The sequence below is a fragment of the Eurosta solidaginis genome, chromosome 1, assembly GCF_040869045.1.
Source record: "Eurosta solidaginis isolate ZX-2024a chromosome 1, ASM4086904v1, whole genome shotgun sequence".
Taxonomy (NCBI): domain Eukaryota; kingdom Metazoa; phylum Arthropoda; class Insecta; order Diptera; family Tephritidae; genus Eurosta; species Eurosta solidaginis.
The window spans coordinates 195,368,227-195,392,562 of NC_090319.1; the positions used below are offsets into that span (position 1 = coordinate 195,368,227).

The 24,336-nt window shown below is 29.5% G+C and overlaps 1 protein-coding gene and 1 pseudogene across 8 annotated transcripts in view; both read left to right on the top strand.

Annotated features, from left to right (window-relative positions):
* The window catches only part of Nepl16 (Neprilysin-like 16), a 2,088,045-nt gene that overhangs the window by 1,538,100 nt on the left and 525,609 nt on the right, over nucleotides 1–24,336 (top strand). The window contains exons 10-11 of one of the 8 annotated variants that reach the window (XR_010948732.1): nucleotides 9,104–9,263; nucleotides 9,323–9,394. The exons of the other annotated variants lie outside the window; for them this stretch is intronic. The gene's annotated coding sequence lies outside the window, so the exon portion shown is untranslated. Of the gene's footprint in view, nucleotides 1–9,103; nucleotides 9,264–9,322; nucleotides 9,395–24,336 lie in introns of those variants that run through there. 8 annotated transcript variants of the gene reach the window in all.
* Nucleotides 9,146–19,613, top strand: LOC137238759 (cytochrome c oxidase subunit 1-like; annotated as a pseudogene).

Below are 24,336 nucleotides of genomic sequence, written 5' to 3' on the forward strand. Positions count from 1 at the left end.
TCAGTGTCCACCTGTGCGCACAATAATAGCAGAAATATATTATTTCCTTCATTTACTTATTCTCGCTAATTTGGGTTGCGTAAAAAGACTATTTCACGAAGACTAATTTATAATTGTGACAATAATGTTGAAAATTAAATTAAATTCTTTGTGCGCGGCAGTTTCATGAATTTTTTTATTGCATAAAACAAACGTTTTGTATTCCATTTTCGGCGCTAAATGGACGGTAAAATTGAAGAAATGTTACGAGTGTGCCTACATATTCTAGACACAGAGAATACCCTAATAATTTTCATTTTTTAATTTATTAAAGTTTTTTCTGATAAAATACGTTAACCATTTTTACTGCTTTTGCACACACAGATGTATAACAAATACTGGTTATTAGAATGATGATTTCTAAAATGCTAAAGATTTATTTTATTATAAGCACGTCAAGTTGGGTTAGGCTTAGCATGCACCCCTGCTGTCATTTGAAGGTTCCAGGTTACCAGTATTAATTATGTTTGGTAACATTTTTATTTAATAATTGAGTTTTGAATTGTTTACGTAGGAAGCAAACGAAATACTGCAGTCATCCGAAATTGGTATAGAAATAATTAAACAATATACAATCAAAAAAATTTTGACAGAAGAGAATATACGAAAATTGTGCAAATTATTTCTGAACATTTTTATGTGCCTGCTCAGCATGTTATTCTACACTAAAACTATCAGAAATTGAGAAACTTGCTGATGAAATTGTAAAATGGAAACAGAGTGTAAAGATGTTTATTATATGGGACGAAAACATGGTAAAAGTTCTAATCCCAGCGGTATTCTTTATAATAAGCTTCACAACCATCATCGAAAAAGAAAAATCGTGTCAGAATCGAAAAGTATTCATAGTGATGAAGCGCAAGAAAAACTCCCATTAACGCGGTTATATTGGACTATGTAAATAAACTTAAATTCTATACAGGTTCAGAGGAAGATTCTATTGAATTGTGGAAAGCCACATATATATATCGCGTTCAATTTATAAAGCATACGCCGTCATAAGAGTCTGTCATTGAAGAGTTTCCCTTATACAAACAAGCCATGGGATACAAATTTGTGACCTAGTTTTTATATTAATAACATTGGATCACAAATTCCAATTTTTTTCTGCACCAGAGACGCCATTATGAAATTCCTATGTAAAATCACCGCTTGATTCCGAAAATCAAGGTTATTTTTAATTCTATGGTAACGTTTTTCAGATATTTAAGAATTAGTGTTTTTTCAAAAAAAAACAAAAAAAAAAAAACACCAAATTGGATGCACTTAATCATGTATATCTGAAGAACGAATTGAGCAATTCCAAAACGGTTTGAAGCTTTTAAAAGGTACTAAAATTTTCTATAAACTGTGCATACAACATTTTTTGTTAGGCACTGCATTTAAAGATAACGAACAATCTTTAAGGATTTTTCCAATTTTTTTTATAAAAATATAAAAAAAAATTGTACTTTGTGAAGAAGGATCTCGAAAACTTTTTATTTTTTTGCAGATTTTCTTTTTTTCTCTCTAAGCTCTGTTTTATTGCAAAAAAAATAAGCTATCCAACAAAATCGATGGACTAATACAAAAGTTATAAGCATTCAAATAAATATATCCATTTTATACTTAAGGACCCTACTGGTACATATGTGTTAGTATTCGTATATCAGTTAGTTATCAGGTAGCTTTTCGAAGGATTATTAGATACAAAGAACTGTTAGTGTCGTTTTCTCCAACCCAGGTACATTTCAAGCAAGAGTATATTCTTAAGGCAGGTAGTGTTGTAGAACTAGGGAACCTTTTTGTCACTCACCGTCTTGTTACCTTCGTTCAATCAATCTAATCATCCAAATTTTTTTTCTCTGTTTAAGAACCTAAATTACAATAGGGTAATATATCAATAGCAGAGATTTTTCATATATTCAGTGTCCACCTGTGCGCACAATAATAGCAGAAATATATTATTTCCTTCATTTACTTATTCTCGCTAATTTGGGTTGCGTAAAAAGACTATTTCACGAAGACTAATTTATAATTGTGACAATAATGTTGAAAATTAAATTAAATTCTTTGTGCGCGGCAGTTTCATGAATTTTTTTATTGCATAAAACAAACGTTTTGTATTCCATTTTCGGCGCTAAATGGACGGTAAAATTGAAGAAATGTTACGAGTGTGCCTACATATTCTAGACACAGAGAATACCCTAATAATTTTCATTTTTTAATTTATTAAAGTTTTTTCTGATAAAATACGTTAACCATTTTTACTGCTTTTGCACACACAGATGTATAACAAATACTGGTTATTAGAATGATGATTTCTAAAATGCTAAAGATTTATTTTATTATAAGCACGTCAAGTTGAGTTAGGCTTAGCATGCACCCCTGCTGTCATTTGAAGGTTCCAGGTTACCAGTATTAATTATGTTTGGTAACATTTTTATTTAATAATTGAGTTTTGAATTGTTTATGTAGGAAGCAAACGAAATACTGCAGTCATCCGAAATTGGTATAGAAATAATTAAACAATATACAATCAAAAAAATTTTGACAGAAGAGAATATACGCAAAATTGTGCAAATTATTTCTGAACATTTTTATGTGCCTGCTACAGCATGTTATTCTACACTAAAACTGTCAGAAATTGAGAAACTTGCTGATGAAATTGTAAAATGGAAACAGAGTGTAAAGATGTTTATTATATGGGACGAAAACATGGTAAAAGTTCTAACCTCAGCGGTATTCTTTATAATAAGCTTCACAACCATCATCGAAAAGAAAAAACGTGTCAGAATCGAAAAGTATTCATAGTGATGAAGCGCAAGAAAAACCTCCCATTAACGCGGTTATATTGGACTATGTAAATAAACTTAAATTCTATACAGGTTCAGAGGAAGATTCTATTGAATTGTGGAAAGCCACATATATATATCGCGTTCAATTTATAAAGCATACGCCGTCATAAGAGGCTGTCATTGAAGAGTTTCCCTTATACAAACAAGCCATGGGATACAAATTTGTGACCTAGTTTTTATATTAATAACATTGGATCACAAATTCCAATTTTTTTCTGCACCAGAGACGCCATTATGAAATTCCTATGTAAAATCACCGCTTGATTCCGAAAATCAAGGTTATTTTTAATTCTATGGTAACGTTTTTCAGATATTTAAGAATTAGTGTTTTTTCAAAAAAAAAAAAAAAAAAAATTGGGTGCACTTAATCATGTATATCTCAAGAACGAATTGAGCAATTCCAAAACGGTTTGAAGCTTTTAAAAGGTACTAAAATTTTCTATAAACTGTGCATACAACACTTTTTGTTAGGCACTGCATTTAAAGATAACGAACAATCTTTAAGGATTTTTCCAATTTTTTTTATAAAAATATAAAAAAAAATTGTATTTTTTGTGAAGAAGGATCTCGAAAACTTTTTATCTTTTGCAGATTTTCTTTTTTTCTCTCTAAGCTCTGTTTTATTGCAAAAAAAATAAGCTATCCAACAAAATCGATGGACTAATACAAAAGTTATAAGCATTCAAGTAAATATATCCATTTTATACTTAAGGACCCTACTGGTACATATGTGTTAGTATTCGTATATCAGTTAGTTATCAGGTAGCTTTTCGAAGGGTTATTAGATACAAAAAACTGTTAGTGTCGTTTTCTCCAACCCAGGTACATTTCAAGCAAGAGTATATTCTTAAAGCAGGTAGTGTTGTAGAACTAGGGAACCTTTTTGTCTAGGTAGGCTTGAATTTTTACTTGATCTAAGTATAGATAATAGTAAATGCGCCTTGTTCCTTCATAATATCTGCAAGGCTTGCCGGATACTGTTCAGTTTATAATTGCAGTTTATAACACGCCATTTACTTAAAAATATAATATGAATAAAGGGGCCGAGAGTTTGAGTGTACAAATGATCCAGATATGTTCTGCTTCATCTGCGGTCAGTCCATTTATCGTTAAAAGGATGCGACGTGTGTTTTCAAATCCTTTGAAAGTTACATACTATAAGTATTTTGGAATTGCGTTGTAAAAATTAGGAATTTGCTCCCTTTTAATGCATAGCTGACTAATTTCTGAAACTATCTATTTAGGCGACATATGAAATTTATTACACCAATGAAGTGGAGGGAACCAACTTGCCATTCAACGGACTGCTATATTTGTACTACAAAAGTACTTGGGGTTGGAGAGTCAAGAAAAGTAATCTATGCTAGCGTATCTACAGTGTCATTACCAGAACTAAATTCAACGGAAGCTACATTGCCAGAATAAAATTTAACTTCAGTTCCGGCTCCAGTTTCATTGTCAACAGCAGTATCTGATTACGTGGCATCATATTGTACTGGATATCAAAGGGAAACCGAAAGAAACTCTTTGTCACAAGCACAACTCAATGATTGGATAAGGGATTTGGAATTGTCAAAGGAAAAGGACGAACTACATGCATCTCGTATGCAACAATTTAAATTTGTTTAATCCTATGTTAGGTTAACATATTATAGAACTCGTCACGAACAATTTTCCAAGTACTATACGACGGAGGACAGTGTTTGTTACTGCAAAGACATTGATGGTCTATTCAAATAGTTTGGTGAACCATATGATTCAAAAGAGTGGCGATTGTTCATAGACGGCATAAATTAAGTTTAAAGGCCGTATTATTGCATATTGGCAACCAAAAGCCATATGTCCCGATCGCGCATGCAGTAAATACGAAGGAAACGTATGAGATAATGGAAAAATTGCTCAAATTACAAATACGAAGAATATGATTGGAAAATTTGTGCCGATCTTAAAGTCTTTGGAATGATATGTTGTCTACAAAGGGGATACACAAAATACTGTTGCTTTCTATGCAAATGGGATAGCCGGGCTTGTCAAAACCACTACATCATAAAGGATTGGCCAGAACGAATCCTATTTATAAAGAAGGAAAACATAATTCTACCTCCGCCCGACATCAAGCTCGGCCTTATCAAAAACTTTGTCAAGGCTTTGGACAAGAAGGCGAAGCTTTTCATCATTTGAAGACAATCTTTCCAAAGATTTCAGAAGCAAAAATAAAGGAAGGGATTTTTGTGGGATTGCAAATAGGGAAAATGATGACCAATAGCCATTTTAAAGAGCTATTGTCACCAGTGGAGGCAGCAGCGTGGGATTCTTTTTAAAAGGTCGTTACTTCTTTTTTAGGCAAACACAAAAGTCCTAACTATGAGATGATAGTGAACGACTTAATCAAAAACTATGCGGAAATGGGTAAATAATAAACATATTTAAGAACGATTTCTCAGTTAACTTTAAAACCTATCTGCCCGATAAACAAAAAATGTCTATGAAAATTTTTAAATTTACATGAGAATATATTTAGAGCTATATGAATTCATCGTCCAGTTCCGAAAAAACAAGAACGAGAAAAATGTAAACAAAAAATTTGTTCTGAATTGAAAGATAAATCGAGCCTAAGAAAATTATATACTTATGTGTCACTTATGTATTTATCTAATATATTTTTTATTTTCTTTCAGGAGTAAATATCGTTAGCTTAATGTGAAAATGTGCTAAGTCGCTTTTTAGGAATTTTATAGGAGACGAAACAAATTTAATAATTTTTGAAATAACCTTTTTTTTTTTTTAAACTGAATGAGGATACCTTAGTTGCAAAACTTTTGAGTGTAGAAGCTTTAGAAAAGATAAATAAAAATCATGTATGCTAACCCAGCAGCTATTTTATGACTTAGCACAATTTCCTCACTCAAAACAAATTTTTTCTCCTGACTTAGCACTTTTTACTCAATATGTTTCCACATCACTCTTCCCCTTTAATGATTGAAATATAACACTAAAACTATATATTTCACAAAAAATACTATTTATTTGTCAAACTATTTCTAACTATTGGCGGCCACCGTGGTGTGATGGTAGCGTGCTCCGCCTACCACACCGAATGCCCTGGGTTCACACCCCGGGCAAAGGAACATCAAAATTTTAGAAATAAGGTTTTTCAATTAGAAGAAAATTTTTCTAAGCGGGGTCGCCCCTCGGCAGTGTTTGGCAAGCACTCCGAGTGTATTTCTGCCATGAAAAGCTCTCAGTGAAAACTCATCTGCCTCGCAGATGCCATTCGGAGTCGGCATAAAACAAGTAAGTCCCGTCCCGCCAATTTGTAAGAAAAATTAAAAAAAAGGAGCACGACGTAAATTGGCAGATAAGCTCGGCCTAAAATCTCTTCGGAGGTTATAGCGCCTTACATTTATTTATTTATTTTCTTTCTAACGGTTTTCAACTGGACTCTTTTGCCGGATGGTGCGCAGACAATAATTTATATTTAAATTCAAACAAATGTTGTGTTGTGTCTTATTCCATAAAGACAACTGCCATAACCTTTATTTACAAACTAAATGCTAAATCTCTTAATCGTTGTCAAAAGAGTAAAGACTTGGGTGTAATTTTTGACTCCAAACTCTCTTTTTATAGTCACATTGATTTTGTTGTTGCAAAATTTGTTGCAATGGTTGGGTTCAGTAGACGTAACACCAGTGACTTTAAGGACCCTATGACGTTGAAGGCACTTTATCAATCCTTGGTCAGAAGTGGTGTTGAATATTGCTCAATAATATGGAATCCTTTCTATTAATCTAACTCCTATAAAATTGAGAAAGTTCCAAACATTTTTACAAAATTGCTTTACGTATGCTTCACTGGCCAGACGGCCTCCCATCATATACCAGCAGTCACAAGTTGCTTGGTCTTCAGGCTTTGCATGATAGAAGAACTTTTATCTCACTCATGCTTGCCTATAATGTAATAAACTTTAGCACGAATTGCTCTGATTTATCTACTTTGTTCATTCCATATATTCCACTGCGTGATCTTCGGCATAATAGATTGTTTATCGAAATAACTCATAAAACGAATTATGCTATGAATGAACCTATAACTATGACTATACACCTAGCAACTCCATTCAGTAGTGTTATTAATCTTAATAACAGCTTATATAAGTTTAAGCTTGAATTGTTTTCTTTTTTTAACTAGTCTGTAAGAAAGCGTATAGTTATCGACAAGTAGTCAGCGCAAAGCATTTATCATACACCAAAGGCATGTCTCAATTGGGTAAATCCAATTTCAAGGGGTTGTGTTCGCAACCCTCTCAAGGGGATTCCAGCACAATATATAGCTTCTCCAACCCAATTGTCAACTCACCTAACCGTGCCGAATCCTGCTTCGTTGACAGCCGCGGCTCTGGCGACCCCAAGTTCCTCATGGAATTAGGGGGTGGGCATGGCGGGATGGCCTAGAAGCTTTAATGTGATCATATAAATCATTCCCGAGATGGTAGAGCTATTAGTACCTTAATAGTGCTTTGTTACCGGAACGTACCGGATCTATATCCGGGAAAAGGCCATCATCATCGGTAACACTCTCCAAGGCTTTCGGGGAGTGTCTTTATCGTTAATACAACAACAATAACAAATCATGTACTTTTAGACTGAATAAATTAACTAAATAAATAAAATGCGCGCACAAAGAAATGACTTGTAATTCAGATTGATATTATTGACAGGTTGACTTAGCACATTTTTTTTCAACAGCTGACGACTTAGCACATTTACACATCATTGCCCACAGCACGTAAAAATGAAAAATTTAAATATTTTTTTTTATCGATGCATTTTGAATTCAGTTTTAAAACTGCATTAAAATACAATTTTTCAAAAAAAGTGACTTAGCACATTTTCACATTAAGCTAACGATATGTCTTTTGGCGACGAAAGTGACGCGCATGGCGAAAGGTTTCACCAGCAAATGAAAATGATTGAAAGTCGGTATCAAGGATTCTGGGATGTCGCTATGATGGGTGACTACTGTTGGTTTCTCATAAGAGAAACCGGCCCTAATCTAAATAAGCGTCAAAACAAGACACATAGCATTTTAAATTATAAAATAAGATCATAGAGTTAAGACAGAATCATATGTACATATGCTATTATTTGTAGGGTTCTTAAGTTTTACTATATGGATATATTTATTTGAATGCTTATAACTTTTGAATTAGTTCATAGATTTTGTTGAATGAAAGTAAATTTTTTTTTAATAAAACAGGGCTTAGAGAGAAAAAAAAATTGGAAAAAAATAAAAAGTTTTCGAGATCCTTCCTCGCAAAATACAAATTTTTTATATATTTACAAAAAAAAATTTTTAATTCCGAAATTATTGTTCGTTACCAAAAAGTGTTGTATGCACAGTTTATAGCAAATTTTGTTACCTTTTAAAAGCTTCAAACCGTTTTGGAATTGCTCAATTCGTTCTTGAAATTGTTTTTTTTTTTTTGAAAAACCGGTTATTCATAAATATCTCAAATACGTTACCATAGAATTAAAAATAACCTTGATTTTCGGAATCAGGGGGTGATTTTACATAGGAATTTCATAATGGCGTCTCTGGTGAATTTTGGCTGTAAACCAGTGTAACACTAGTTTTTATATCGACTCAGTAGTGTATATATCTCATAATTTGTATCAAAAAGCCCTAGCTTGGCATAAATACAACACAGTTGTGATGTGAGTTAGATCACTTTTTAAAACAATAACTTGAAGATACGGCGTATTCGAGACGACTTATGAGATATAATAATATTCCACTCAGCAGTCGATGTATTGCCTTCATTTTATTTATTTCAATTGCGCCCCCTTAAATTTCACACAAAAGCCTTATAGAGATATAAGGCCACTATTTCTCATTGGATTTTATTTGCGGTTTCGCTGTAGGTGTTAGGCGTATATATTTGAAAATAAGTATATATTTTAAAATACTTAGGCTTATGCCCCTTTTACGGGCATTTGAGTTGTAATTAAAAGCACTCAACTTTATGACAACTCAACTGCTAATACGAAATTGCGAAATTTCAACTGATAGATAGTTGAGTTGTAAACGGTAAAAGGGGCATTAAAAAACTTAACTTTATGGCGGTAAATTTTTAATGTAAACTAGTGTAAATATTTTTTAAGAACTTTTGTTCTATCTATATTTATATATATTAAATATCAATAGCTTTAATATTAAATAAATTTTAGATCGAAGCAGATTTTAAAGAGCTTTACCCTGAAAAGCAATTCATGATTACTTCCAACCAGTCTGAAACTTTACCAAAGCTTACAGAGCACTACGAGAATTACGTAAAAGATAATTACTATCGAAAAATTTTTACTTCGGCAAAAAGTGTGATCGATACAAGTACATCTCATATATTTAAACATTTATTAAATAAATGACTAACTTGTTATTTTTTTTAGACTTTTTCATCCTACTGCACACCATTTTGAAACCAACGCACAGATATGTAATTAAAGAAGGCGATTTAAAATTGCATCGGAAAGCTACCATACAAAATTCTGTAAACAGCTGTATTTTGCATATAATATCAATTAATATTTGCAGAATCAAATAGAATTACAAAGAAATAAGTGTATAGAGTCTAACTCTCCAATACAGCCATTTTTAATTGTAGTTGGTTCTGAACTTATGAACTTGACTGATTTTTTTGTAAGTTTTGGCAAATTTAAATTCAGCTCGCTTGTAATTGTTTTTAGATATTTGCATTAAATTTTATCAAATATTTTCTTTGAAATATCCAGATGAGTCTAAGCAGGTATGGAGTTTCCTTCAGTATTACTGTTTAAGCCACCCGCCTAAATATTTTCGGACCACCCTGACACGCACATTAGTTATTTATTTATTTATTATTACCGGTAACGGCTAACACCAGCCGAAAGCTAACTTTGAAGGGGAAAAACTCAACGAAAGTTAGCTATCGGCAGGTGCCGCGGACTTGTTCGCGGTCTTGATCCTTCTTTTTCTATTTTGGAACGTTCGAGAGCCAGCAGCCAGCCCCAGGTGAGTAGTATAAACCAACCATTTTCACACGTTTTCCATGGGATTCAAGGGGTTGTGTAGCGCAATACATAGCTTCTCCAACCCAATTGTCAACCTCACCTTCGAGCGGCGAATCCCGTTTCACTAACAGACGAGGCTCTGGCGACCCCAAGCTCCTCATGGAACTTGGGGGTGGGGAGGGAGGGATGGCCTGAAGGTTTAATGTGGCCATATAAATCGTTCCCGAGATAGTCGGGCCAGCACCTTAATGGTGCTGTGTTATCGGAGCGTATCGGATCTGTATCCGACAAAGGACCATCACATCGATAACACTCCCCAAAGCCTTCGGGGAGTAACTAATCGCTACAACAACAACAACAACAACAACAACACATTTTCCATTTTTTACGAAGTGCGAATTCCACCGTAATTAATATTTGCAAATTAAAAATTTGCATAAATGTGAATTTTCCAAGTGCACAGTGAATTGTTGATTTAATAGATATATATAGCTTTTCCGCATCATAATTGCGCTCATTTGTAAGCATTTGAATTAATAAAATTACAATTCTACGCTGTGAATTGCCAAGTGTAAACTTCTAATATCTTAACTATTTGCACTTCCTTTTTAATTTCTTTCTGCGCTACTGCATATTAAATCGGAATTGCTATTTATATTGTGAAATAATTAGTTTGTGAGAGTTTCATTTTTTATAAACACATATTGTAGCTCGTCGCTAATACCTTCCTTTATATTTTATAAATAAATAATAATAAATTGTGATTACTCGATATTAACTCCCTTTTTTATTTCTTTCATTTGCGTGCGAACGCGCCCCACGACACGGGTGCTACATTCCCCCCGCAACATTTGGTCCATTCGTGCCAAGAAAATTTAAGTCGAAGAAGACAGCACTTTTTTATAAAATTTTGGTCAATTTTTCACCTTTGGATAATTAAACAAAAGTTAAGGAGACTATTATTTACATACATAAAAACAGCGAAAACACAAAACTAGCGAGCACACATACAGCCACAAATCATCACATCATACAGCTAAAACGAATAAAAGCATCATTCGATATCACATACATTGGCATCACATCATACAGTCCACTAATATTATCGTCAAACCGAAATCACACCACGTCAGCGCACAACATCAAACAGTCCACTTATCTACATCACATACAATCAAATAGCTTCATCACATCATCACATTACTTAGTTCATCACATCATCACATTACTCAGTCCATCACATCAACACATCGCTGCCCATCGATCAACTAAAAACACCAGGTACGTGGTTGCTTTGTTGCACAAAATTTTTTTATTTACGTGATTTTACGTACGGAAGGTGCATTCCGTGATAGACAAAAAAGGCAAAGCAAGCGAAATTGTTTGATTTCGTGGGTTTAAACACACCAATCGCCTTTTGACGATCGGGTAATTCCCCCCACCAGTGGTAAGGGTTACTCGACATCGCTCAAGGCAGACAGTCAGTGAATTTTTTTTGTTTTTTTTTTTCACATTCATCACTGCACTGTGTTGTACCCCTCGTCGTCACATACGTTGACAAAACTTCCTAGTCAGGAACCATATATTCACTTGGTTGATAGCCTTAGCTTGTCTATCACAAAATTCGCTTTATTAATCAGTTTGCGAGCTGGAATAATATCAAAATCCAAAAAATTAGCACTGCGTTGGGTGGATAGTGGCTTGATCACACAAATAAACTATATCACTATATTATATAGCTTGTATTTTTCTCATTTTTTCTTAATAAATACTTTAAATCGTAATTTTCCACAGTAAGTTGGATAAACAAATTTATTTTTTATATTGGGAAAGATCCCTGGTTGGCTACTCGGGAATACTCAGCGTTCACTTTCACTTTGTATACACATTAAATCCTCGTTAGGATTTCTATCTGTGTTTCATATCACTAGGTACACACATTAAATCCTCATCGGGATTTCTATCTGTGGTTGAAATTTCTAGAATTACACACATTATATCCAGAGGATTTCGATTTGTACCTTAAGTCTCGAGGTTGACACACCATATCCACATCGGGATTACATCTGCTTTTTTTTTAACTTTTTTAAACACGCCAAATTTTTAGAAAATATTTCTATCTGTGTCCAACACACCTGTTAAGACACATTAAATATTTGCAGACGATTCTCTTCTCTGCACTGCACATCACTGTAGACACATTAAATCCTTTCAGGATTTCTATCTGTGTTTGATATCACTTTGTACACACTAGAACCTTTCAGGATTTCTATCTTATCTATTAAATCCTCGTCAGTATTTCTATCTATATCACTGTATACACATTCAATCCTCGTCAGGATTTCTATCTGTGGCTTACATAATCCTCGTGAGGATCTCTATAAGTGGTTCATATCACTGGCCACACATTACATTCACGTCAAGATTTACATCTGAGTCATTTTTGTCGCTTATCACTAAATTCACATAAGATTGCTTTCTGTGTTAACACATACAATCAGTTCAGAGTTTCAATCGGTGTGTTTTTAAAGATTTTACTTATACAGCACAATCACAGCATGATTGATAGCTGGGCTACGTTCAAAAAACGAAACACACTTGTAATTTTTGCTGCGGTTAGATACACACCAACGCCACTAAGTATTTTGCCTCCAAGCTCGAACCCTTTAAAGAATCAAGATATTCAAATTAATAAAATCAATGGAGACTTATATTAGATTGGCTGATTCCATAGCCGAGTTTGAACAAGATTTCAACTCCACCCGGCCGAATCCCGGAAAAGCATATATTTTTTAACTAATTTATTTCATTTATAATAATTTATTTTAAAGCTTATCCTTTAAAATATTATAATTAATAAATTTATTTATTAACAAAATAAATAAATAAAATCAAAAATTACTAAATTAAATTTATTTCTAAAAAACTAGATATATTTATAAACGAATAATATTTCATTTCTAATAACTTATTCAAAATAATTTTAATACATTAAATTTAATAAATTATTAACTCTTATAAAATCGAGATTAATATTTTTACTATTAATTATTTAATAAACCCTGATACACAAGGTACAAAAAATAAATTTTTCTTATAAAATAAAAATTTTTCAAATTATTTCAATAATCTTTCACAATACAAATAAACTATAATTAAATTTATTTCTTCATTATAAATTACTAAAACACTAATTTTTATAATTACTTTTAATATAAATTAAACAAATAATATTAATAAATAAATCATAAAATAAATAAATATTAAATTAAATTTATATTGATTCGCACAAAAATCTCTTCAATGTAAATGAAATACTTTACTTTATTTAATTTTTACTAATTTATCAATAGGCCGATAAAAACAAAAACAATTGTTAATAAACCATGAGCACTTGGGAATGTCAAGCAAAGTATTTGACAATAAACAAAAATCCAGCATTATCAGTGATTTGCACCAGATGGCGCAACACTGAATAAATATAGTTGGTAAAAAGGAAAAGAAGTAGCAAATTTGCCAGTCAAACAAACCACCGCTGTATAGCTAAATGGTTAGCGCAGCATGCCTAAAGCGTACTGATGATGAAGGCTTAGCACCCTTCGAAATGGATCTATCTGCGCAGCTATGGCAGGTTGTCTGAAAAATTTTCTACTTACTATTCCAAAAACAAAATACAATTTTTCAAATTTAGAAAAATTAAAAAATAACAATAATTATCATTAGAAAAAAATTATTGTTCTGGCCTTGAGCTCGAATCGAACCTTGAATAATTTATCAATAGGCCGATAAAAACAAAAACAATTGTTAATAAACCATGAGCACTTCGGAATGTCAAGCAAAGTATTTGACAATAAACAAAAATCCAGCATTATCAGTGATTTGCACCAGATGGCGCAACACTGAATAAATATAGTTGGTAAAAAGGAAAAGAAGTAGCAAATTTGCCAGTCAAACAAACCACCGCTGTATAGCTAAATGGTTAGTGCAGCATGCCTAAAGCGTACTGATGATGAAGGCTTAGCACCCTTCGAAATGGATCTATCTGCGCAGCTATGGCAGGTTGTCTGAAAAATTTTCTACTTACTATTCCAAAAACAAAATACAATTTTTCAAATTTAGAAAAATTAAAAAATAACAATAATTATCATTAGAAAAAAATTATTGTTCTGGCCTTGAGCTCGAATCGAACCTTGAAAAATAATTAATAATTTTAAAATTTTTAATAAAAATCAATTTCATAATTAAATATAAAATAAAAACGATTAATAATTCTAGAATCTAAACTATTTTTTTCTAATAAAATAAAATAATTTATTTCAATTTTTAAAATTTATATTTAACATTAATAGATAACTATATTCAATAATTTAAATTAAATTTTCATTTATAAGCTATTTTCAATTTTATATTCTAACACTTAATTCCTCATATTTATAAAATATATTATAAAAATAATTAATAATTTTAAAATTTTTAATAAAAATCAATTTCATAATTAAATATAAAATAAAAACGATTAATAATTCTAGAATCTAAACTATTTTTTTCTAATAAAATAAAATTATTTATTTCAATTTTTAAAATTTATATTTAATATTAACAGATAATTATATTCAATAATTTAAATTAAATTTTCATTTATAAATTATTTTCAATTTATTATTCTAACATTTAACCTCTCTTATTTATAAATATAAAATATTAGGAAAATTATTAATAATTTTAAAATTTTTAATAAAAATTAATTTAATAATAAAATATAAAATAAAAATGATTAAAAATCTAAACTATTTTTTTTTTTTATATAATAAAATAATTTATTTCAATTTTTAAAATTTATATTTAATATTGATAAATAACTATATTAAATAATTTAAATTAAATTTTAATTTATAAATTATTTTCAAATTTATATTCTAACACTTAATTCCTCATATTTATAAAATTTAAATATTATGAAAATGATTAATAATTTTAAAAATTTTAATAAAATAAATAATTCATAATTAACCCCTAATTAATTATTAATATTTAATTTATAAAAATTATGAAAATTATTAATAATTTTAAAATTTTTAATAAAATAAATTAATAATTTATAATTAATTATTCATTAAAATTAAAAATAATTATTAATTTTAAAATTTTTAATAAAAATCAATTTTATAATAAAATAATAAATAAAAATAATCAATAATTTTAAAAGTCTAAAACTATTTTTTTTAACAAAATAAAACAATTTAATTTCAATTTTTAAATTTATTATTAAATATTAATAGATAACTATATTTAATAATTGAAATTATATTTTTATTTATAAATCATCTTAAAATAAATATTTAAATATAGTACTTAGCTTCCCGTAAAAATTTTTTCATAAATTCATTTTATAATAAAAATATAAATATTATGAAAATAATTAATAATTTAAAAATTTTTAATAAAATAAATAATTCATAATTAACCCCTAATTAACTATTAATATTTAATTTATAAAAATTAAATAAAATAAATTAATAATTTATAATTAGTTATTCAATAAAATTGAAAATAATTAATATTTTAAAATTTCTAATAAAAATCAATTTTATAATAAAATATTAAATAAAAATAATCAATAATTTTAAAAATCTAAAATTTTTTTTTTAACAAAATAAAATAATTTAATTTCAATTTTTAAATTTATTATTAAATATTAATAGATAACTATATTTAATAATTGAAATTATATTTTTATTTATAAATCATCTTAAAATAAATATTTAAATATAGTACTTAGCTTCCCGTAAAAATTTTTTCATAAATTCATTTTATAATAAAAATATAAATATTATGAAAATAATTAATAATTTTAAAATTTTTAATAAAATAAATAATTCATAATTAACCCCTAATTAATTATTAATATTTAATTTATAAAAATTATAAAAATTATTAATTTTAAAATTTTTAATAAAATAAATTAATAATTTATAATTAATTATTCAATAAAATTGAAAATAATTAATAATTTTAAAATCTTTAATAAAAATCAATTTTATAATAAAATATTAAATAAAAATAATCAATAATTTTAAAAATCTAAAATTATTTTTTTTTAACAAAATAAAATAATTTAATTTCAATTTTTAAAGTTATTGTTAAATATTAATAGATAACTATATTTAATAGTTGAAATTATATTTTTATTTATAAATCATCTTAAAATAAATATTTAAATATAGTACTTAGCTTCCCGTAAAAATTTTTACATAAATTCATTTTATAATAAAAATATAAATATTATGAAAATAATTAATAATTTTAAAATTTTTAATAAAATAAATAATTCATAATTAACCCCTAATTAATTATAAATTAATATTAAATAAAATAAATAAAACTATCAAAAATAATCAATAAATATAAAATTTTTAATATTAAATAATTTAATTATTAATAAATATCTAATAAACAAATAATAATTCTAAATAATAATTAATAATTTTAAAATCTTAATAAATAATTAATAATTAATCCCTAATTAATTATTAAATAAAATTAAAAATAATCAATAATTATAAAATTTTAAATAAAAATCAATTTTATAATAAAATATTGCATGAAAATGATTAATAATTTTAAAATTTTTAATTTATTTTATATAAAATAAAATAATTTAATTTTCAGTTTTTAAAAATCAATACTTAATATAAATAAATAATAAAATATAGTATATAAAATTTACATTTAATAATCAATAAAATTTAAATAAAATATAAAATTATAAATAATAATTTTTAAAATTACTAAGTCTTACAATTTAAAAGACAAATAATTTAAAAAATTTTTAATTTTTAACAAAATTTCAATTTTTTACAATATTAAAAATTTTAAAATTATTAATAATTTTCATAATATTTTTTTATTGCAAAAAATTTCGAAATTTTAAAATAAATTTTTAAAATTTTTTTACTAATTAATTTTCTTTATACCGAAATAGACACTTTTCATTCAATTATTTTATATACATGACATTTTATTTAAAAATTATGTTCTATTCATTATAATTAAGAGATATACTATAAAGATCAATAAATATTTATATACATATATATAAATATTTAATATATTAATAGATGCATATTAATTTTGTCCAAAAACCCCTAAAATTTAAAAATATAGATTAGTATATTAAAATTTGATTATTAATATTATAATCTATTATTAGAAATTTTTATAAATCTAAATATTAAATATAAATAAACGATATACATCTATATATCTATATTAAAGTTGTGATTTTAACTCTCATACCTATCTATATTAGAATTTTTTATTATTTAAATAAAATTAAAATCAGTAATTTTTCAAACACCAATTTTAATTATTTAATATATTACATATTTAGAATGAATTTTACATAATTTTTTCTAAAATCTTAGTATAAAAAAAAACTCCATTTATTTTAGAATGAATTTTAATCTTTAATTTTAAAAAAGATAATTTTGCATTCTAAAAAATACAATAAAAATCCGTCTATTTTGACTTAATGAATTGCCTGAAAAAAGAGTTATCTTGATAGGATAAATAATGTAATTCTATTACATTCATTATATTTAATGGAATTAAACCATTTCTAAAAGTATCAAAAACTTATGTGCATCTTACACTAAAATATAAAAAGATAAGATAATAAAGCTACTGGGTTCATACCCCATTTATAAAGGTTATAAATCCTTTTCTTTTTAATTTTTAATAATTCTTAAAAATTATATTCTTTTCGATATTACTAATAAGAACAATAATTACAATTTCATCAAATTCTTGATTAAGAGCTTGAATAGGTTTAGAAATTTATTTATTATCTTTTATCCCCCTAATAAAAGCTAATAATTATAATAATCTAATATCTACAGAAGCTTCTCTAAAATATTTTTTAATTCAAACAATTGCATCAGCAATTCTATTATTTTGTATTATTATAATATACACAAATATTTTATTGATACAAAATGATTATTTATTTAGTAAATGAATTTTAATTTCTTCTTTATTATTAAAAAGAGGCACTGCTCCTTTCCATTTTTGAGTTCCAACAGTCATAGAAGGATTATCATGAAATAATAATTTAATTTTAATAACATGACAAAAAATTGCCCCAAAAATATTAATTTCTTATTTAATTAATATTAATTTTATAAATGTTGTTATATTATATCAATTATTATTGGTTCTTTAGGAGGATTAAATCAAACTTCATTACGAAAATTAATAGCTTTTTCATCTATTACTCATTTAGGATGAATATTAGCAGCAATACAAATTAATGAAATATTATGAATTACATATTTTTGATTTTATTCATTTTTATCATTTAGTATAATTTCCTTATTCAAAAATTTTGAAATTTATCATATGAATCAATTATACAATTCATTTTTCAATTTAAAAATTTTAAAATTTATTTTACTATTAAACCTACTATCTTTAGGAGGATTACAACCATTTATTGGATTCTTACCAAAATGATTAGTAATTCAACATTTAATTATAAATAATCAATACTTACTGACAACAATTATAGTAACAATATCATTAATTACATTATTTTTTTATTTACGATTATGTTTTTCTACATTCACATTAAACTATTATAAAAATAATTGAGTATTTTAAATAAAATCAAATAATTTTTTTATTAAATTTCTTTTATTTCTTTTATTTCAACATTTAGTTTAATTACAATTTCTATTATCCATCCACTATTCTACTAATATTTGAAGGTTTTAAGTTAAAAAAACTAATAGCCTTCAAAGCTATAAATATTAGTAGAACCTTTTAAGCCTTAGTAATCTAATTACTCCTTTATATTTGCAATCTAATGTCATTATTGACTATAAAACTTTAATTAAAAAGAAATATTCTTATAAATAGATTTAGAGTCTACCGCCTTAAATTCAGCCATTTAATTACACTATTGAATATACCATAAATAAGTCGCACTTAGTCGCGACAATGGTTATTTTCAGCAAATCATAAAGATATCGGAACATTATATTTTATTTTTGGAGCTTGAGCAGGAATAATTGGAACTTCATTAATAATTATTATTCGAGCTGAATTAGGTCATCCAGGTAACTTAATTGGAAATGACCAAATTTATAATGTAATTGTTACATCTCATGCTTTTGTAATAATTTTCTTTATAGTTATACCAATCATAATTGGGGGATTTGGAAATTGACTAGTACCCCTTATACTAGGAGCTCCTGACATAGCATTCCCTCGAATAAACAATATAAGTTTTTGATTATTGCCCCCATCCCTTACACTATTACTCATTAGCAGTATAGTAGAAACTGGAACTGGAACAGGTTGAACAATTTACCCTCCTCTTTCATCTACTATTGCACATAGAGGAGCATCTGTTGATTTAACTATTTTTTCTTTACATTTAGCTGGAATCTCTCCTATTTTAGGAGCAGTAAATTTTATTACTACTGTTATTAATATACGATCGACAGGTATTACATTTGATCGAATACCTTTATTTGTATGAGCAGTAATATTAACTGCTCTTTAACTTCTATTATCTCTACCAGTTCTAGCAGGAGCTATTACTATATTATTAACAGACCGAAATTTAAATACATCATTTTTTGATCCAGCAGGTGGTGGAGATCCTATTTTATATCAACATTTATTTTGAATTTTTGGTCACCCAGAAGTTTATATTTTAATTTTACCTGGATTTGGAATAATTTCTCATATTATTAGACAAGAATAAAAAAAAAAGAAACTTTTGGTTCTTTAGGAATAATTTATGCTATAATAAAAATTGGATTATTAGGCTTTATTGTATGAGCTCATCATATATTTACAGTAGGAATAGATGTAGACACACGAGCTTATTTCACTTCAGCAACTATAATTATTGCTGTCCCTACAGGTATCAAAATTTTTAGTTGATTAGCAACATTGCATGGGACTCAATTAATATATTCTCCAACGATACTTTGATCTTTAGGATTTGTATTCTTATTTACCGTGGGAGGATTAACAGGAGTAGTATTAGCTAATTCATCAATTGATATTATTCTACATGATACTTATTACGTAGTTGCACATTTCCACTATGTTTTATCTATAGGAGCAGTTTTTGCTATTATAGCTGGACTTATCCATTGATACCCTTTATTTACAGGATTAACTTTAAATCCTTTTTGATTAAAAACTCAATTTTTAATTATATTTTTAGGTGTAAATTTAACATTCGTCCCTCAACATTTCCTAGGTTTAGCAGGAATACCACGACGATATTCAGATTATCCAGATGCTTATACTACATGAAATATCACCTCCACAATGGTTCATCTGTTTCATTAATAGGAATCTTATTATTCTTATTTATTATTTGAGAAAGTATAATTTCTAAACGAATAGTTTTACATCCTATACAATTTAGATCTTCAATTGAATGATTTCAAAATACTCCTCCAGCAGAACATAGATATTCTGAATTACCTTTATTAACTAATTTCTAATATGGCAGATTAGTGTAATGGATTTAAGCTTCATATATAAAGATTTTACTTTTATTAGAAATTAAATGACAACATGAGCCACTTTTAGACTTCAAGATAGTGCATCACCTTTAATAGAACAATTAACTTTTTTCATGATCATACATTAATAATTTTAATTATAATTACAATATTAATCAGTTATTTAATATTTATATTATTCTTTAATAAATATACAAATCGAAATTTATTACATGGACAAACCATTGAAGTAATTTGAACGATTCTCCCAACAATTATATTATTATTTATTGCTTTCCCATCACTTCGATTATTATATTTATTAGATGAAATTAATGAACCATCAATAACATTAAAAACTATTGGACATCAATGATACTGAAAATATGAATATTCAGATTTTTTAAATATTGAATTTGATTCATATATAATTCAAACAAATGAAATAACTAATAATAATTTTCGATTATTAGACGTAGATAATCGAGTAATTTTACCTATAAATTCACAAATTCGAATTTTAGCTTCAGCAGCAGATGTTATTCATTCATGAACTATTCCTGCTCTTGGTGTAAAAATTGATAGAACACCAGGACGACTAAACCAAACTAATTTTATAATTAACCGTCCTGGATTATTTTTTGGACAATGTTCTGAAATTTGTGGAATTAATCATTATTTATACCTATTGTAATTGAAAGAATTCCTGTAAAAAATTTTATTAAATGAATTAATAATAATTCATCATTAGATGACTGAAAGCAAGTATTGGTCTCTTAAACCACTTAATAGTAAATTAGCAATTACTTCTAATGAATTTAATAATAAAATTATTTCAAAATATAAAAAAAATTATTTAAATTTATAACATTAGTATGTCAAACTAAAATTATTAATAATTTTAATATTTTTTAATTCCACAAATAGCCCCTATTAGATGATTAATTATATTTTTTATATTTTCAATTACATTTATTATATTTAGAATTATTAATTATTATTCATTAATTAATCAAACATCTAAATCTAATTATTTTAAAAATAAAATAATTAATTCATTCAACTGAAAATGATAACTAATTTATTTTCTGTATTTGATCCTTTATCAAGAATTTTAAACTTATCATTAAATTGAATAAGTTCATTTATTGGATTATTAATTATTCCATCAACTTATTGATTAATTCCTTCTCGATGGAATATTATATGAAATTTTATTTTAACATCTTTACACAAAGAATTCAAAACTTTATTAGGACCAAAAAGTTACTCAGGATCCACTTTTATTTTTATTTCATTATTTTCAATAATTTTATTAAATAATTTTATAGGATTATTCCCACATATTTTTACAAGAACTAGACACCTAATTTTTACATTAACAATAGCATTTCCTTTATGAATATGTTTTATAATCTATGCCTGAATCAATAATACTCAACATATATTCGATCATCTAGTCCCTCAAGGAACACCTAAAATTCTAATACCATTTATAGTTTGCATTGAAACTATTAGTAATATTATTCGACCAGGAACTTTAGCAGTACGATTAACTGCTAATATAATTGCTGGTCATTTATTATTAACTTTATTAGGTAATACAGGATCTTCTATTAATAATATAATTATAATATTATTATTAATTAGTCAAATTGCACTATTAATTCTTGAATCAGCAGTCGCAATTATTCAATCTTATGTATTTGCAGTATTAAGAACTTTATATTCTAGAGATATCAATTAATAATTTTTATAAAATGAAAACACATGCAAATCATCCATTTCACTTAGTAGATTTTAGCCCTTGACCTTTAACAGGAGCTATTGGAGCAATAACTTCAATATCAGGACTAGTAAAATGATTTCATCTGCGACAATAGCACCAGCAGGGAAACAAGTTGGCGGGTCAGCAATGGCCAGGGACACCCCACGACGAACGCAAGGGGGGACAAAAGCTAGTAGGAAAGTAGATGCCACCCCATCTACCCCTGGACAGCAAGGTGACGGCAATGACGGGCGGGAAACCTCCGTATGCGGTGCAACACCGGGGAGGACAAGTCAAGTTGACCTCCTCGAGTATGCAAGAGTTGTGCTGCGCAGCATGCAGGCTGCTGCGGCCAAACAGAAAAATGTGTCGATGGACATAAAGAACGGCATGGCACAACTTGAAGAGACACTGAGTCGTATGCGCTCTTTATTAGAGGGTAAAAGCGCAGAGTACACAGAACCGAAAGCGACTCGTGGGAACAAAAGAGCACGAACGAACTCTGGCTCGCAACCGGGGGCCTCGGAGGCCAAGAAAAAGTGCGATGAGGGTTCTGCGAAGACAATCTCGGGCGAGGCCTGGACGACCGTAAGGAACCGGAAAGCCAAACCACGCCTTGAGAAAGGACAAAGGACACCACCTGGGCAAGCCAAGAAGGCAAAAAGAAAAGGCAAGCCCAGAAACAGACGGGCCGCAACTTTCGTAGTTAGACCAGCCCAGGGAAAGAACTACGCCGAAGTCGTAGGAGCCATCCGGGGCGAGCTTCGGCCTGAAGATACAGGAACCGTCATACGCTCCGTCCGAAAAACCAAATCCGGGAGTGTACTTATCGAAACTGCACGTTGCGGCGATAAATCAGCGTTCATCCAAGCGATAGGAAGCGCTGTTGGAGAAGCGGGCGAAACCAAGCAGCTTACACGGCGAATGCGGATAGAGGTGCTGGGCATGGACTGTCTGGCAACCGCCGAAGAAGTTGCCCAGGCTGTTAGGAAAGCTGCTGGCGGGGAAATGACGGGGCAGGTCCGTGTGTCTATTTTCTCGGCAAACCAGCGTGAACAGAAGATGGCAGCCATTGAAGTGGACGAAGCTGTTGGCGTCCTTTTACTAGCCAAGGGCAAGATCTGTATCGGCTGGCTGCAATGCAGGCTTAGACAGAGGGTAGACGTGCAGCGATGCTTCAGGTGTCTAGGCTACGGACACCAAAAAGCAGACTGCGAAGGCCCTGATAGAAGCAGTGCTTGCTGGAAGTGCGGACAGAGTGGCCACCAGGCCTCGGCCTGCACGGGAACTCCAAAGTGCTTTTTATGCCAGTCAGAGAAGGTCGACCACCTTCCCGGGTCTGGAGCATGCAGCACCTTCAGGGAGGCACTCGCTGCCGCAAAGGCCAAACAGGCGCGCAAGTGACCAGGTTCATCCAAGGCAACCTGAACCGAAGCAGGTTAGCCGATAGTCTGCTGGACCAATTGGTTCTTGAAAGCAGAGCCAGCTATGTCATCATCAGCGAACCTTATAGAGTCAGGAGTGACTGGCACGTAGACTCAACAGGTGCTGCTGCGATCTGGATCCTAGACGCTGGCGCCCACGTACGAAGCCGTGTTGTCGGAAACGGCTACGTACGCGTAACAGTGGCGCACACCACACTAGTGAGCTGCTACCTGTCCCCAAACGATCCAATTCAAGGGTTTAAAGATAAGCTAGAACTACTCGAAGACGATTTGCGTGAGGAAACCGGTAACGTGGTCGTCGCTGGAGATTTCAATGCTAGGGCTGTTGAGTGGGGAATGCCCCAGACTAACTCCAGAGGAAGGCTAGTGCTAGAAATGGCTGCCCGGCTCGGATTGGTCATTCTGAATACCGGCACGACCCCGACATATCGGCGACCAGGCTTTGGACACTCTATCCCTGATATTACATTAGTATCGGAAAACCTGCTGTCAAAGGCGGCTGGATGGAGGGTGATGGAGGATCTCACGGGTAGTGACCATAACTACATCACCTTCCATCTTAATGACTCAGGGCAAAGTCGGACAGAGAGACCGCCCCGTATGAAAACAAAATGGGACGCCTCTAAGGTTGACGCTGCAAAGTTCTCCGCTGTTGTACAAGCGAGCGCACGACAG